The sequence below is a fragment of the Parasteatoda tepidariorum genome, chromosome 10 (genome assembly GCF_043381705.1).
Source record: "Parasteatoda tepidariorum isolate YZ-2023 chromosome 10, CAS_Ptep_4.0, whole genome shotgun sequence".
Classification (NCBI taxonomy): Eukaryota; Metazoa; Arthropoda; class Arachnida; order Araneae; family Theridiidae; genus Parasteatoda; species Parasteatoda tepidariorum.
The window spans coordinates 46,383,565-46,399,584 of record NC_092213.1 but is presented as its reverse complement, the minus strand read 5'-3'; the positions used below and the strand labels follow the sequence as shown (position 1 = coordinate 46,399,584).

General features: G+C 29.7%; 1 long non-coding RNA gene across 1 annotated transcript; it reads left to right on the top strand.

Annotated features, from left to right (window-relative positions):
- Window positions 1–2,144: 2,144 nt before the first annotated feature.
- LOC139426764 (uncharacterized) lies at window positions 2,145–13,094 on the top strand. The gene is made up of 3 exons (XR_011637967.1): window positions 2,145–2,227; window positions 11,967–12,122; window positions 13,002–13,094. It is a non-coding gene; the product is annotated as an uncharacterized lncRNA (long non-coding RNA).
- The last annotated feature ends 2,926 nt before the right edge of the window (window positions 13,095–16,020 follow it).

Below are 16,020 nucleotides of genomic sequence, written 5' to 3'. Positions count from 1 at the left end.
GCCGCGTTTATTATTATGTATAGATGTATGTATAGATAAAAACACCTGTATGTCATGCTGCATTTCTTAACTATAAATTATTAAAATGATAAATATAATATTTTTCACTTACTTTGAGTTAAATTAATACAAAATAATAAACCAAGGTATGAAAAATATGTTTTAAAAAATTCTGCGTCAAAGTGTTAAAACGAAGTTGATAAAATCAGAATTTAAGAGCAGTGTCTAAACACACCAGACTGTCTACTTTAAGACACTATTAAAAGTAAGCTACTAAACGAAACACATAAAAGCATAGAAAAAATATATATATATGTCATGAACACAGTAAAATGCGTGCAAATTACTTAATATCCGATAAACAAACAATCTATCTGTTTTAACAGGCGTTAAAGATGAATTCAACATTTTCTTCAATTGAAAGATGCAATTTCCTAATCTTTTAAATATCAGGCAAGTCGTAGTGAGTTTCTAGTTGAGACATGTTCACAAGAAAATTGTTATTCGTAATAGCGTTTGACTGTTTTTACCAAACAATACACGCAAAGGGAAATTATACTCTAAGATTTGTGCAAATGGTAATTACCCTTCCTTATATTTTCTAGGACTAATAACTTTAAATTTTAATTTTAAACTGAATGTAAAATTTTGAATATGAAGAAATTAGCCACATTGGTCAAAGACAGCATTAAAACTCATACCTTTATTTTAAGTTGAATATCTGAGATGTAACAATGCATTTGACCTAGACTAATTTATTTACCTTTAACCCTTTGACGTAGAATTCTCATTAAACATATTTTTCATACTCTTTTTATTGTTTTGTATTAATTTAGGTAAAAATAAGTGGAAAATATTATATATTTAGCATGTTGATACTTTATGGTTACGAAATACAGTATGAAACACAGGTGTCACAGGTTTTAAGCGTCAGAAAAAAAAATGTGAAAGTGTCACCAATGTATCACCTGCGACAAGGGGTTAAAAACTAATTAAAGTGTACAAAAGAGAAATAAATTTGCTTGGTTTGGTCAGTGCATTCTGCCTAGGAAACATATTTATTCCCATTATGTTTCTAAATTAGTTGAAAAGTTTGTCAACAGATGGCACTTTAAGCTGGAAAACCATAAAACAATGATTTCTGCTGCATTTTAGATCATTCTATTTGAAGTATTTACTAGAGCGTTACTTCACTTCGCTCTTAGACTACCCATACCTGTTGCGTTCAATAGTGGCTACTCTGAAAACATGGCATTTTTTTTTTAGGGTGTATCATTTGTGACAAACATTGTAAATATTTTTCTGAAACTTGATAAAAAGAAATAAATCAACAGCTACCCTAAAACAGAAAGCAGCGAATCATACATTTCTAGCTCCTTTTGTTTTTCTTCAGTTCATTTTTCAAATTGTTAGTAGTTTTTAACACATTCGGCATGACTAAATGTAAGCCAACAGTGAACTATACAAATTGATAAACATTTTTGAATAGTTGACTATCAGATTACAAGTATAACTTCAGCATTTTGAAATTGCTTTCAAATTTATTTATTGTATTTTAGAAATTAAAATAACTTAAAATTTTGTTTGTGAAGATTTAAAGAAGAACATTCTGACATTGAAATTTAATTTTTTTTCTATATTTTGTAAATAGATTTATCGACATGGTGATCGTGCTCCTGGGGAACTTTACAAAAATGATCCGAATCCAGAAACTCTTTGGCCGTTAGGCCTTGGCGAATTAACTCAGGTAAGTTAAATTAAAATATTTTTTACAACTTTTTTAAACAAATTATATACACGTATTAAGAAGGCTAAGTACTGCGCAAGCATTTGCAGTTTGGGAATTATTTTTAGCAAATTCTTATTGCCCCATAGTTTCGGTGTGTTTGTGAAAAAGAGAATGATTTTTAAATAATCTATATGGTATCTAAGCGATTTCTTTCAGAAATTTTAAAGAGCATAACACAATATTCTAAAAAAATTGAATTCTAGTATAACAATTTAATTTCAAATTTTAAAAAATCTCATTCAAATTTGAAAGAAACTAGCATTTTTCAGTTTAGACAATTTCTATTTAAAAAATAGAAATTGTAGTTAATTACTTCATAAGAGCCTGTCTTTATTTACAATTTGTATTTCATTTCAGCTAGGTAAAATGCAACAGTACAGCCTAGGGAAATTTTTTCGTGTATTATACAAAGATTTCTTCCCGAAGAACCCAAGCGAAGTAAGATCTTACTGAAAAACTTTTAAATTATTTTTTCATTTCAATGCTTTAAAATATTTTTTAGCCCTATTATATTTAAATTTTATTTAAACTTGTATCATATGAAGGTCAAATTAAAATAAAGGGTCAGCTACCAGTTACAAATAATAAATAAATAAAATAAAATGAAATGTAATAAAATAAAATCGAGTTGGACTAACCTTACTTGTTAGTCGTACTTTCTTATTCTAGTGTAACTCATGTAATCCTTTGACGCCAAGATGAGTGTGAGTAAAATATTGCTAAAATATTCATGATTATGTTGAAGGTCACTTTTACACCACGTAGTTGTATTTTTAGGCTAAAATGAAATGAGTGACGAGATATTTAGCCGTGGTAGATTGAGGTTTGAAATTAGAAAAAATTGAAAAATTAAACACTCAATGAGCTCTGTATCTTCAACTGATCTCTGTACCTCAACAACTAATAACTGAATAGCTAGCCTCAACATCATCATAATAAATAAACACCCTCGTAAACATTTTAACAATATTTTACAAATATTTTATTTAAAGTATTTGTTATATTTGTGTTAAATTTTAAGAAATAGTTTGGTTAACTTTATATAAGTTAAAAAAAAAAAGAACTCATTCTCAGGCGGCATGTTTGTTTTTAATTTAATTGTTTATTTTATAAACAAAAATTTTGTGAAGATAAATCATCGATAGGTGTGTTAATAAGAAATGAGCTTTCTATCTTGCATTTTCTTAGTTGAAAAAGTGAATAACTTAACTCAGAAATACAAGGATCGTAAAAAAAGTACATTAAGGCACATTACAAGGATCGTTAAAAAGTACATTCATAGTCATAATTTAATTTTTGCGTGACTAAATTTAAAAAAATCATTATTGTCCCGAGCTGTCCGTCTGATTACAATCTGTTCGTCTTGAGGTGGACCAGCTCAAAGAGTGCCCGCCTCCTTTGACCATAGATGGCACCACTGAAAAACAAGAAACTCCTTTTTTTTCCTTAAAAATTCGCTTGATTTCAAGCAGGATTGCTGATTGGCAAGTGACATAAGTAACAACAACACTCCGAAGTTCTTCATGAATGAAGCTTATGGAGTTATATATATATTTTTTCTTTTTGGTGATTTATATTACTCCTATAAATAAATTTCAATCTCAATGAAAGGCAACTCGAGATTTTCTTTTTAGTAAAATTAACCAATTTCATGTTCCAAACGTAGACACTTTCCTCACTCATGCTCTAAGTTAAAAGAAGTCGCTTTCTCCACCTGTTTGAGGGAGTAAAAATTTTTTTTCCCTCAGAAAGTAACAGAACTGGTTACGTAATAGAACTGTTTGAACCTTTTTAGTGACTACTAAAGTGTTGGAAATTGTTTAGATGACATAACCTCTTACAGTAAATAACCATTACAGTAAAATATAACCTCTTTTCGATATTTCGAAACACTTGCTTTTCAGACAGACGACGTTTGTAGTAAAAGTTTGTTCAAATTGGAGTTTTCCGTATGGATTTAAAACAAATTGAGTTATGGAGGTCTATATATTAATATACAGTTCTTTTTGACTAATTTGCTTTTTCTCGTAATGGAACTTTCAAATGTTCTCGCAACTCTAAAAAAATTTTAGCTCGTTAACTTTTGTTTGATTGTTATGTAAATTTTTTCTGAAAACTTTGAAGTATTTTGCACATTTGATAAATTTAATACCTTAATTAAAAAATTTCTAATAATTAGCAAAAAATTATTGAGGTGTGTTTTTCTAAAAAATTTTTTTGTGAACTAAATGAAAATTTTACCCATAAATATGTTATTATTTTATGCGTTTACCAAAACCACTTAAATTTATTTAAATGCCCATTAACAGCGTATGTTACTAAACTAATTACTTTCGAATTGACAAACGAATTGTTACTTTTAGAAACATTTATTGGGACGTAACACAAACACATACATATTAACACAGACACTCAAGACATAATAATTTACATTAATCCCAGTTACATAGGGGGCGCTGCTGGAGCGCTTCTGGATACGAATATTCTTAACACACCCCACCTGTACTCTGTTAAGAGTACATTACTACAAACTATTATATGCAAACACAAATTAAATTATATTAAATCATATGCAAATACAAAATATAAAGAAAGAAAAAACATTATAATGACACAAGAATAATATAGGCAATGATACATGAAACCTTTTAGTATTAATTTATTTCAAGGGGGTAAATTAACTGAATTGGTCGTTTATACTGACCTTTAGATGTTTTGATAATGCATGATCTAATATGACCATCTCGGCCAATAATTACTTTTTCAATAATGCCAAGGGGCCACAAAAATTTAGATTTCGCTATTCCTTCGAGCAATACTACGTCCCCTACCTTCAGATCCTTTTCTGGTAAGGGATTAACGAATTTGTGTGCATTTCTTAATTGCATTAAATAATTAGCTTTCCATTTTATCCAAATTTGACGTACAAGTCTAGTTTGGTAAATTTTACGTCTAGTTAAATTTTCTTTATTCGAGGGTTCATTGCTCAAAATTTCTGTAAAATGAATTGGATAGCTAAGAATTTCCTGTCCAGGAAATAAAAATTGGGATGGTGTGAGAGGTAGTGGTTCATTTAACTCATTGCTTACATAAGTAAGTGGTCGATTGTTCAATACAAATTNAGAAGGAAATTTGTATGCAGGTTGTGGTTTCCAAACATTTTCTACAAGCGAAATTTTTTCTTCATTTGTTAACGAACGAACGGAATCGTTTTGACAATAGTTTCCAATATCATAGATATTTCTTTTTACCTGGTTGAAGTCCTCTGTAAGTGGGGCTGGATGTGGATCAACCGTACCAATACCTTCGAAAACAGAAGAAACATTCTTAGTAGCACAGCCAACTTCAGTACTGTCGCTAATAGACTTATTTACAATCTGTTTTTTTGCAAAAAAATTTATAATAGAAGCTTGCCTCTTCATTATGAATGCAATTGACTTAACAACAAACGTTTCCCGCTTATATAGGTTGAGTTAGAGCGCATAAATTCGAGAAGCTTTGATTTCTGGAACAGTCTAAAATCTTCGAAAAGGAACCTATTCAAAATCTCGATTGGGTCTTCAAAATAGGCCACGCCTTCATTGCACGCCTTCATTTTAGATTTACGATACTCTTAGCGCCATCTATACTTTTTTTCGGAAACTATTTGCTAGCAAAGCCATCCGAATATTAACTAACTATACGTGTATATATATAATTTTTTTCCTTCGGATTTCGGGAGGGGCCCTGGCCCCCTCGGCACCCCCCATATATACGCCCCTGCTTGGTACTGCTACCATTGACAGCAATGTCTTTCAACTTGCTGACGTCAAAAAAGATTATATCTTCATCAGGATTCCAAGCTAGTCCTAGAACTTTACTTGGTACACCATTTCCACTTATGCCATTTGAGTCATCAGTTTCTATGCCAGATCTTCTGTACATCTCACGGAGTGGTATCGAGTTAGTTTGCCATTTTCTAAGCACCATTCCAGCTTTCTTCATTATCTCTACACTTTCAGTGCTGATTTTATGAGCAGTTTCTAAATTATCAGTTCCTCCAACGAGATCATCGACCCAGAACGAATTTCTTAACACTTCACAAGTTTCTGGGAATAAATTTTGGCACCTTTCAAAATGGTGCTTAAGAGTTGCTGCAAGCAAGTAAGGACTTGGTTTAAGTCCAAATACTAACAATGAGATCCTACAATCATTGGATAGCTCATTAGTATTAAATGTCAACTTAAGTCTCCTGGCCTTCATCTCAGCGCAAACCCTTTGATCAGGAACATGAATTGGCGCTCTCGAAATTTCATCTATCTCCAATGCCTCAATCACGACTTCGTTACCGTCGAAAATATTTCGCAACTTAATCTCCACTTTGCGACAAACCTGCAACTTAGGATTCTTAGAGCCAAAACTATAAATTTTCAATTTTTCAAACCCTACAACCTTTAATCCTAACCTTTCGGAAACACATTTTTTAACAAAAGTCCGTTCAGAGCCATTATCAAACAACGAAAATATTAAATCCGAAGAATTAGTGCCAACAATTTCTACCTTTACACATTGCAACAAAATCCCTCCATTTTTATTCCCTATATGATTCGAAGAAGTGGATACAGTTTCATTTAATTTTTTCGCTTCATTTTGGTTTTTCTTCGACTCGCCCTCATTCTTATCCTTTTTAGAGTTTTCTAGTTTAAAACATATTGCACGTGCATGTCTACCATTACAAAAAGAACAAGCGGGGCCTTTACAATTTTTAACAAAACAATTAACATTACAACATAATAAGCATCTTCTTTCGCGTAATAATTTCTCTCTTTTATTTTGTGCTTTCAAATTCTCACACAAAGAACTCAAATGATTTTGATTACAAAATATACAACCATTTGAAGCTGCATTAGTCAGCAATTCATTCGCGGAGGATATAAATTTATTCCGATTCCAAGAGCCTCCGTTATATTTACGAGAAATTTGTTTTGAATGGAAATTCGACGCCAGGCGAGGCGAAGGGGGGGAACCCGCAGACTGCTGCAAGTGAAAAGCCCTCTCTCTGGCGATAATAGCGTTATGCAAAAAACTCATTAATTCATTTAGATCATGATTAGTACTTGAAATTTGCTCTTTACTAAATTCTAAAATAAGATCACTGGGAAATAGTTTCAAAATAATTGCGCTAAGCATTACACTATACGTTTCCGATTTTACACCTAAACTTTCAAGAGAATGAATTTGAGTTTGACATTTAAAATAAAGATTCTTTAATTCCTGTAAATTAGACGAAATTTTTAAAGGGGTCATATTCAACAGTTTAGACATATGGGCGTTAATTAAAACATCTTTTTGACCGAATGTATCTTGAATTAATTTAAGAGCTGGTTTATAGTTGCTTTCTGTTATCGCAAAACCTTTAATGCAAGAAAGTGCCTCACCACCAAGACAACTAAATAAATATGAAAATTTTTCTACATCTGAGAGAGAAGGATTTTTGTCAATTGAATTTTCATATTGATTCCAGAAATTCAAATACTCTGATGGATCGCCATAATAAGTTTGAATTTTTAATTTAGGCAATTTAGCGCTTATATTTCCGCTACGATTCGCTGGGTTTTCTTGCACATTATTATATTTATTTTCAATTACGCTATCCGATTGCAACGATTTTATTTTGTTTTTTAATTTAACAGTAGTAAAAACTATTTCTTCGTTATATTCATCAATTTTTTCTATTTCTGATTCAATATCATCATTATCTAAAAGATTTTCGATTTTAACATCTAAAGATTTGATTTGATCGTCTTTGGTTTGCAATTGGATCAACAGGCTTTCGAACTCATCGATTTCAATTCCCTGCTCATCTAAACAAGTTTTAATTTTTGTAATTAGTTTAGTAACTTGTCCTCTATGTGAGGTGCGTTGCTTTTTTAACTTATCTAACTCTTTCTTTTCAGCCATTACTAAAGTTATATTCCTATTCAGATATTAATAAGCACTACCAAATCAAACAATTTTTAAAGCATATGTGGTTCAGTAAATACAAACACTACTTATTCAAACTAGTACTTATTCAAAACGAAAGTATATATATCAAACATAAACAACACAATTTTACCATTTCAACAATTTCCTACTCATAAACCCTAATTCGACACAATATGAAACAATTAAATGTCCAAATCGAAACTATTTCAATGCAATGACTTTTAACTACTTTCAACACAATACGAAATGGATAAGTATCAAATCAAAACAACATACCCCACATGCCGTCATTCTTTATTTCTTGCAAACGAATTTTTTATTCGAACAAACCATGGGCTTCCACGGACGATGCATCAATTTTCTGTTACTAAACTAATTACTTTCGAATTGACAAACGAATTGTTACTTTTAGAAACATTTATTGGGACGTAACACAAACACATACATATTAACACAGACACTCAAGACATAATAATTTACATTAATCCCAGTTACATAGGGGGCGCTGCTGGAGCGCTTCTGGATACGAATATTCTTAACAGCGTATATACGTAGGAAAAAACTTGAAATTAGTTCGCAAGGAAACTTTAAATTATTAACAATCAAAAACCATAATTTTAGATATAACTTTAAAAATAATTAAAAACGCTTTCTGAAATTTTGTATGCCTTCTATTAATGCTACCAATGTTCTGTTAACAATAAAAGCAAAATATATAAAAATTTCACTTTTTAACATCTACTGTTATTTTTTTGTAACACAAACGTAAGGAGCATGGATACTGCTATGCATGCAATTGTAAATTATATTGAACAATAATGATTTTAGTAAGGGAAAAAAACAATTATTTTTTCCCAGATAGTAAACTTTTAGTTTTATATCAAATCATTTAATCAAATCATTTAATCATGTTTTATATCAAATCATTTAAACGCACGCGCCCAGTAACAGTTAACCTTACAGTTATGAATGAAACTAATAAAGTTACTTTTAATCACCATTTATCCTCAGCCCAATTCACACTTAAAATAGATTTCCGTTTCCTTTAAGCAAAGACATAAAACACATGATGTCTTCACATTGATGACTTGATCAACCAGCTGCTTCTAAAGCGAAATAAATTATATTTACCTTTGGAATTAAAAATGTTTCCAATATTAGTGAAAATTTGATGAAAGATAAGTGTTTTTATTCTGTAAAGGTAGGCGTTATAGGTGTGCATTACTTATCATAAAGCATATCAAACGAATGATTTAATTTTTCATCAAGTAGTAGTGTTTATTTCTTATTCTTCATTTGATATTTATTGTACCAGGAGTTTTTAATTATAGTTCAATGCATGTGACACTGATGATGGACGAAAAAAATCCTAACAATTGTCTCCGACTTTACTCTCAGCAACAAAATTTTTTGTTTTAAAGATAACATTGAAATTGTCAAACATTATTCCATGCTGACTCTTAGTTGACCAGCAATTTTACGTATAAACGATGTCGCGTCTCCAGCTATTATTTTATAATTGAATATGAAAGCTAAATAAAATATTCTCTATATTGATTCCATGCCTAAATGTTGATGGCAGATGACGAGTTAACACGACTTTGAAAGTGAAATAACGAGTTAACCCGTCATCGGTTAACAAGGTTCAAAAAATGAATCAATTCGTCACTGATCAGTAATATGTTTAATATTTTGTCATAATGACTAAGAAATGGTCAAATCTGAGCAAATGATGTCTGAACAAATTGCCACTTGCAAATATCTGAACTAAAATGCAAGACTAAAATTGAATAAAACAACATTCACTCTCAATTATTGTCTTTTCAAGCAATGTACGCATATTTTAGATTATGAGCCGATTTTCCGATTTTCAACTTGCAAAAAGTGCATGCTTTACTTATACAGGGGAAAAATTTTATGGTTTCGAATAAAAAATGTCGTTTTAGATAAAGTTATACACACCTAGTAAATCGAATGAATCGAATGTAATAGATAGATCAAATGTTACCCCCAAGGGCTTTGCAGTGAAATTTTAAAGTAAACAATGACCATGTGGAATACTACATCAAATGTACAAAATTTTAGATACATCCGAATCATATCTATGGTATTAGGTTCAATTTATTCATTAAATGCGGTGATAAAAAATTCAGTTTTGTTAAAAAAAAATAATATAAGCTTGTTTAAAATATGCATTAGTAAGAATTAACAAATGTCGTGTTCTTTAGTTTCAATTTATTAAACGAAAGCAAAGTAGCGAAATATACAACAATTAAAATTGTAGATGAAATTTATATCCAAAAATGTTCTTTTCCACGATGAATAGCCTAATAAATTGGCCTGCTGTAATGAAGCCAAATGGCGATTTGATAACTATCTGTAATTAGGATACGCGAAATAAATTTTGAATTTGAAAGACAATTTAGTAACCAAAATTAAAAGGTTTAAAAATTAAAACGGGTGAGAAATATTTATTAAAAGCAATCGGTTAAATAAGTTAAAAATAATCATGTAAAAGGAATAAGAATCAATTTTTAGATATTGCTATCAATCTTGAAAATTGGCATGCAGTAATGACGCCAAAAGGAGATATGCTTACAGTCTGTGATTGGGGATCATAAAATAAATTTTGAATTTGAAAGACGAATTGCCAAAACTGGAAGGCTAAAAAATTATAACGAGTGAGAAATCTTCATTAGATGCACTCGTTTAAGTAAGCTAAAAATAAACATGTTTATAGGTTAACATGCTAAAACATAGGTTAAGTCTCACAGATTAAATACAGAGGCTTAAACACAGAGGTAATACAGAGGCTTGTTAAAATAATTGATTAAAAATTGAATATAATTTAAGAGAAAGTAAATTAAATGACAAAAAATATCGGAATATTATTTAAAAACAACAATACTATTCAAGTTTTAATAGTGTTTAGTTCACGAGATTTATTAAACAATATTTTGCAAGAATTCACGCAAAACTTGTGATTACATGGAATATTCTGCTCAAAATATAGAAAATCTTAGATTCAATATATAGCATAGTACATTATTAAACCTACTAATTACATGCATACTACATTGTGTATTTTAAATGTTTGAAAAACTTAAAACTTGAGTGCCTATAAAACTTTGTTCTTTAAAAAAATTCATACTTGTTTGCAATATTTGATTCCTAATTACGAATTTTCAGATCTATTTCCATCTCAAATTTTAATAAAACTCTGTACTTAAGTATCTCTACCTCAAGTTTTAATAAAACTCAGCTTCTAATTTTCTCTATTTCAAATTTTAATATAGCTCAGTCCTTAAATATACAGACTTGTCAAGCTATGCTCATTAAAATTACAGTCTACGAAAATTGAAACTGTTTGCATAAAAAATTTATAAAATTTTTGGAGTTCAATTTTGGTTCAATTATTATTATGGTTTTAATTTTAGGAGTCAGATATAAATTACTAAACCTTTACTTCCAAACAACAGATATAAGTCACAAAAATCACTTAAATTCCGAAAAATTACTATTTTATTGGGATTTTGAAAAGAATTGTTATTGATAAAACTTTCATCCAGTATACCGGTACTGTCAGAAAAATAGGTTCATTGTTGGAATTGTTGTATCGGCACATTGAAACCATAATACGACACAAACTTGATGCAATACTAGCACGACGTTAAAACGAATCATGTTTCCATAAAAGTTGCTATGCAATATCGTGCAATCAAGTTTAAGAAGTCTGAAATATTGCTCTATGGAGCATCATATTTTAGCTGCAGCAAATTTGAACGATATTAGGTTTCAACAAGCACAAAATTTCCTACACTACACAATAGTAGATGTTGCATTATGTTTAACTGTTTTTTAAGAATGTTATCGATTATCCTCTTTAATAGAACAAAAAATACAAGAACTAAATTTTAATAGAATTTCTCAGATTAATTTCATTCTGTACAGCTCTTCCATTTTGTTTTGTGATTTGCGATGCTTTGAATTTTCTCATAAGTAAATCTAATATTTCAAAAATACTTACCATAATTTCATACTTACTATTTTATATCATGCTTATTATTTAATATCATGCAATCGAGTTTAAAACATACGATAATATGGTTCAAATTAACATTTACCAATACTGCAGTAAATTTGAATGGTATGAAAATGTTTAATGCGCAAAAAATTTCTAACAATGCACGTTTTTTGTTATCATTTTCAGATAAAAGCAATGAGTTCTAATAACAGCCGTTGCATACAAAGCTCGAAGGCTAATCTTGAAGGGTTCTTTGCACCAGATAGCAATGCACCAAAACTAGACGGATATTGCAGTTGGCAACAAATACCCATCTTTTCTTTTCCATCTTCATCAGATAAAGTAAGTTAAAAACTTTATCAACATCTCAACGTTTTATTATTATTATTAAAATAAATTAATGCTTGAGGGTCTCTTAGAAACAGAAAAAGTGATATAATTTTCTTTATGTTAAACTTTATCATGTTTAATAAGAACTAATATACGAGCCTAATTTCCTGATTTATTATGTAACTAATTAAAATATTTCAATAGATATAGTTCTTTGTAATCCATTAACACGTGTCAGATTAAATTTAGTTACTTAATTGTATATTTTAACGTTGAAAGTATTTTCAAAATAATTCAAAAAGGGTTCTTTAAGAAATTATGTTTGATTATGTTTGAAAATGTCGAAACTAGGCTCAAACGAACATATTCACATATTCAAGCGATCAAAATTAAACAAAAACTAAATAAAAGAAATATGTATATATAAACCAGTTAGTTAACAAGTTGAGAAATTGCGGTCATGATGTTTTCCGTAGGTAAACATGGTGGAAAAAAATCCGTTTTATGTTATTAGCACAAAAATCTAGTAGATCTGTATATTGTTTCTGTTTTCCATTCCTAGTTATCTAATTGTATATTTTAACATTGTACGTAGCCTTAAAACTAAATATTTAATAGTTTTTATTAAAAAAAATATTACGTCCTTAAAATAAGAAAATTCGTAACTAGGCTAAAATGAACATATTTCAATGAATAAAATGAAACAAAAACTGAATAAATGAAATACATACATAAACCAGTTAATTAACAAGTCCAGAAATTGCGTTAATGTTATTTTCCATGGATAAACGTGGGATGGAAACTTTTCTGTCTAAAAGAGACTTTTCAAAAAATTTTGAATTTTAGAATCTTTGGTGCACTTATTTACATTGCAGTTTCTTTTATATTTAGTATCTAGGAATCGAAAGTAAATGTCCTAAATTTGATAAAGAAGTGGAAAAAAATATATCGCAACGAGGAAATTTTTACAGAAGAAGGCACCAGGCAAGTTAGTTAAACTATTTATTAAATTTTGACAAAAAAAATACTTATGTGTGCTTATATATCTTTGATTTGCCGTTTGTTTATGGTTGAAGTATGGAAATAAATCAGTAAAAAATTTTATATTTATCAAAGTGACGTCACTCGTAGTCACGTCGCGTTTTAGACAAGCCTAATTTTTGAACGTTAATTAATAAATAGTTAACCATCAAATCAACGTGATATAATAGAAATAGCTTTTAAATACTTTATTGATGGTTTTCAATTGTTAAAATTAACAATTTTAAGAGTACTGTGTTGGTATATGTCTTTCTTGTGCATAACTTCGAAGTGCTTATGATTACTGATTTATTGGTTATTTACTCTTTTTCACCCTGTATACTGTAAGAAAAACCAGTATTCAGGATACACTACTAGATTTCCACAGTTTTTTGAAAAACATTTGATGCTGGCAATGAAAAGGAGACTATTCTCGATGATTGGGACCATCATTACGTGTTATTTCGTCTAGAAAACATAGTATAAGTTCTTTATAACGATACTACATAACAAGTGAAATTTTTGTTTTAATGAGTTTTTCGTTTATAGTAAATACTCATATTCAATATTAAAATGGCAATAAAAAGACTGAAAGATGATATTAAAAAATCGACCATGTTTTCTTTAATTTAAAAGTGTTAAAATTGTAAGTAAGAAATAAGGTGAAATGATGCTCGTTCTTACTTGTAAAGGTGAAATTGCCAAACCATTAATATGTCATTATATCTTCCAGTTTGCCTTTTTATGTATTACTTACTTTATTATAAGAAAAATATATTTCCGTCAAAAACAGAATTGTCTTAGAGGGAGGCTAGTAATATTCATTTCGTTGGAAACATAAATTTTTTAAATTTTTAATATTAGCTAAATGTGACTTGGATACTTTTCGTACTGTATCATACTCATCCCATCAAATTTTTACTACATATTTGTAGTAAGACTTTACCTCTAAAATGGTAACATAAAGTGAAAAAAAACTATTAACATTATCATGGATTTATTATCAATGTTTAATTTTTCTAAGACCAGTGAGAACGCAAAAATAAATTAAAGCAATATTTTTTTTTTGAAATCTTGCTTTTCATAATTAAGGTTTTGACATTTAATTGTTTGGCCAAGGTTTAAAAAATATTGTTAATATTGAACGATGATTTTTTTTGCGTTCATTTATGCTTGTATATTCTTTCTTTTGCAGAGACTATTTAATTATTTGTCAAGACACTTGGGAAAGAGAATGAGCTGGACTTCTTCAACTAACTTCTTTGACACTCTGATGATCGAGGTACTGTAGAAATTTTGTCATGATTGGTTTGAAACGTTTAAGATCTCAAAGATTGGAAGTGCTTCATGTTACAATTATATTTGCGTTAGTTTATCAGGCCAGGGGTAACAAAAATATCAGTTGCCAAAATAGCACCCAATATTTAATAATATTTAAAACACTAAAATCTGAATATTTTTCTAATGAAAAAAATATAATGAAAAAGAATAATGCCCTGGTCAGTATTAAGTTTTTTTTTCTATTTATTAAACTTTAAAGAACACGTGAAAAAGGTACGTGAAATGAAATTTTTTACGGTAAGATTAGTAAATAAAGCAAAGTAACGCAACACTCTCCTAAACCAATTTTAAAAAAAATGTTATTTTTGACAATTTTTCTGCAATGATGAGAAGTGATGTTGTACGAGCAACTGGCCAAACGTAAGATCCAGAAAGAATGGGTTAATCTTATGCTATGGTTGAGTTATAAAGGGGAACAGCAAAACGGAAATAATTCGCCGATTGTAGACGATTCATCGTCAATAGTTTCACGGGTTTTTTAGATTAAATTAATACAGAAAATGCATGAAAAATCTTTCACGCACATAGAAGGTCCTTTCGCGTCCGACAATGCGTACGGAAATCCTTGAGCTACACCATTAAAAAATGCTTGCTACTTCAGATCAGACTCAGCAGCTCTAGCTATTTTCAAATAATTCTATTAAAATATGGAAAACTTATAACTAGTAGGATAAATTCATATTAAAAATCCAATCAATTTCCGGTTATACCCAATAGCTCTATTCTTTTTCAACTAATTGTGAGCTTATTACTGAGTATAAATAATACTGAAAGCTGTCTACACTGAAATAATACTGAGTTTATTAGCTTTTTGATGATAAATAATGCCTGCCGATACAAGAAAGTAAATGAATGCCGTATTTCGGTAAGATCATTAGTTAAAATACAGATTAAAATATAGATACAGGTTAAAATACAGATGGTAGAAACTGAAATCAAAAGATAAAACAGGAAAAAAAAAACGATGGTAGGGAAAGAAAACAGCTTTCTGTCGATGAAAAATTTCTATCACGATGACATCCCTCGTTTGGAAATGAATTCTGCCAAGATCAATCGCTTTCTTATGGTGACAAAGAGACTAAAATAGCTTGTTTCTTAAAATTTATACGTTTAATTTATATAGTAATTGTTTAAAGAAAAGAAAATATTTTAATAGGCATTTCATAGGTATGGAAATAAAATGCTACTTTTTTTCTTTCTTTTCAGAAGAAATATAATCTAGAAGTGCCTAAGTGGGCGGAAGTTGTTTTCAATCAGTTAAAAAATGCAGCAGCTACCAGGTTTCATTTTACATTCAATTCAACTCTGGTTCAGCGTCTTCGGGCAGGTAGAGCACCATATATCATGATTTAAAAATCAAATTCCGAAAATATTTTTAGGATGTTTCAGTATACCATGTTCAAAACCTGGATCAAATACAAATATAGTGTTTTCATCAAGTGGGATAAAAAAAATCTTGGCATGTTTGACGTTTTAATCCACCAAGCGCTGAGTCCTTGGGAAAAAATAGGACTAAAAATCCTTTACAACACACTACTGTCTGGTAATC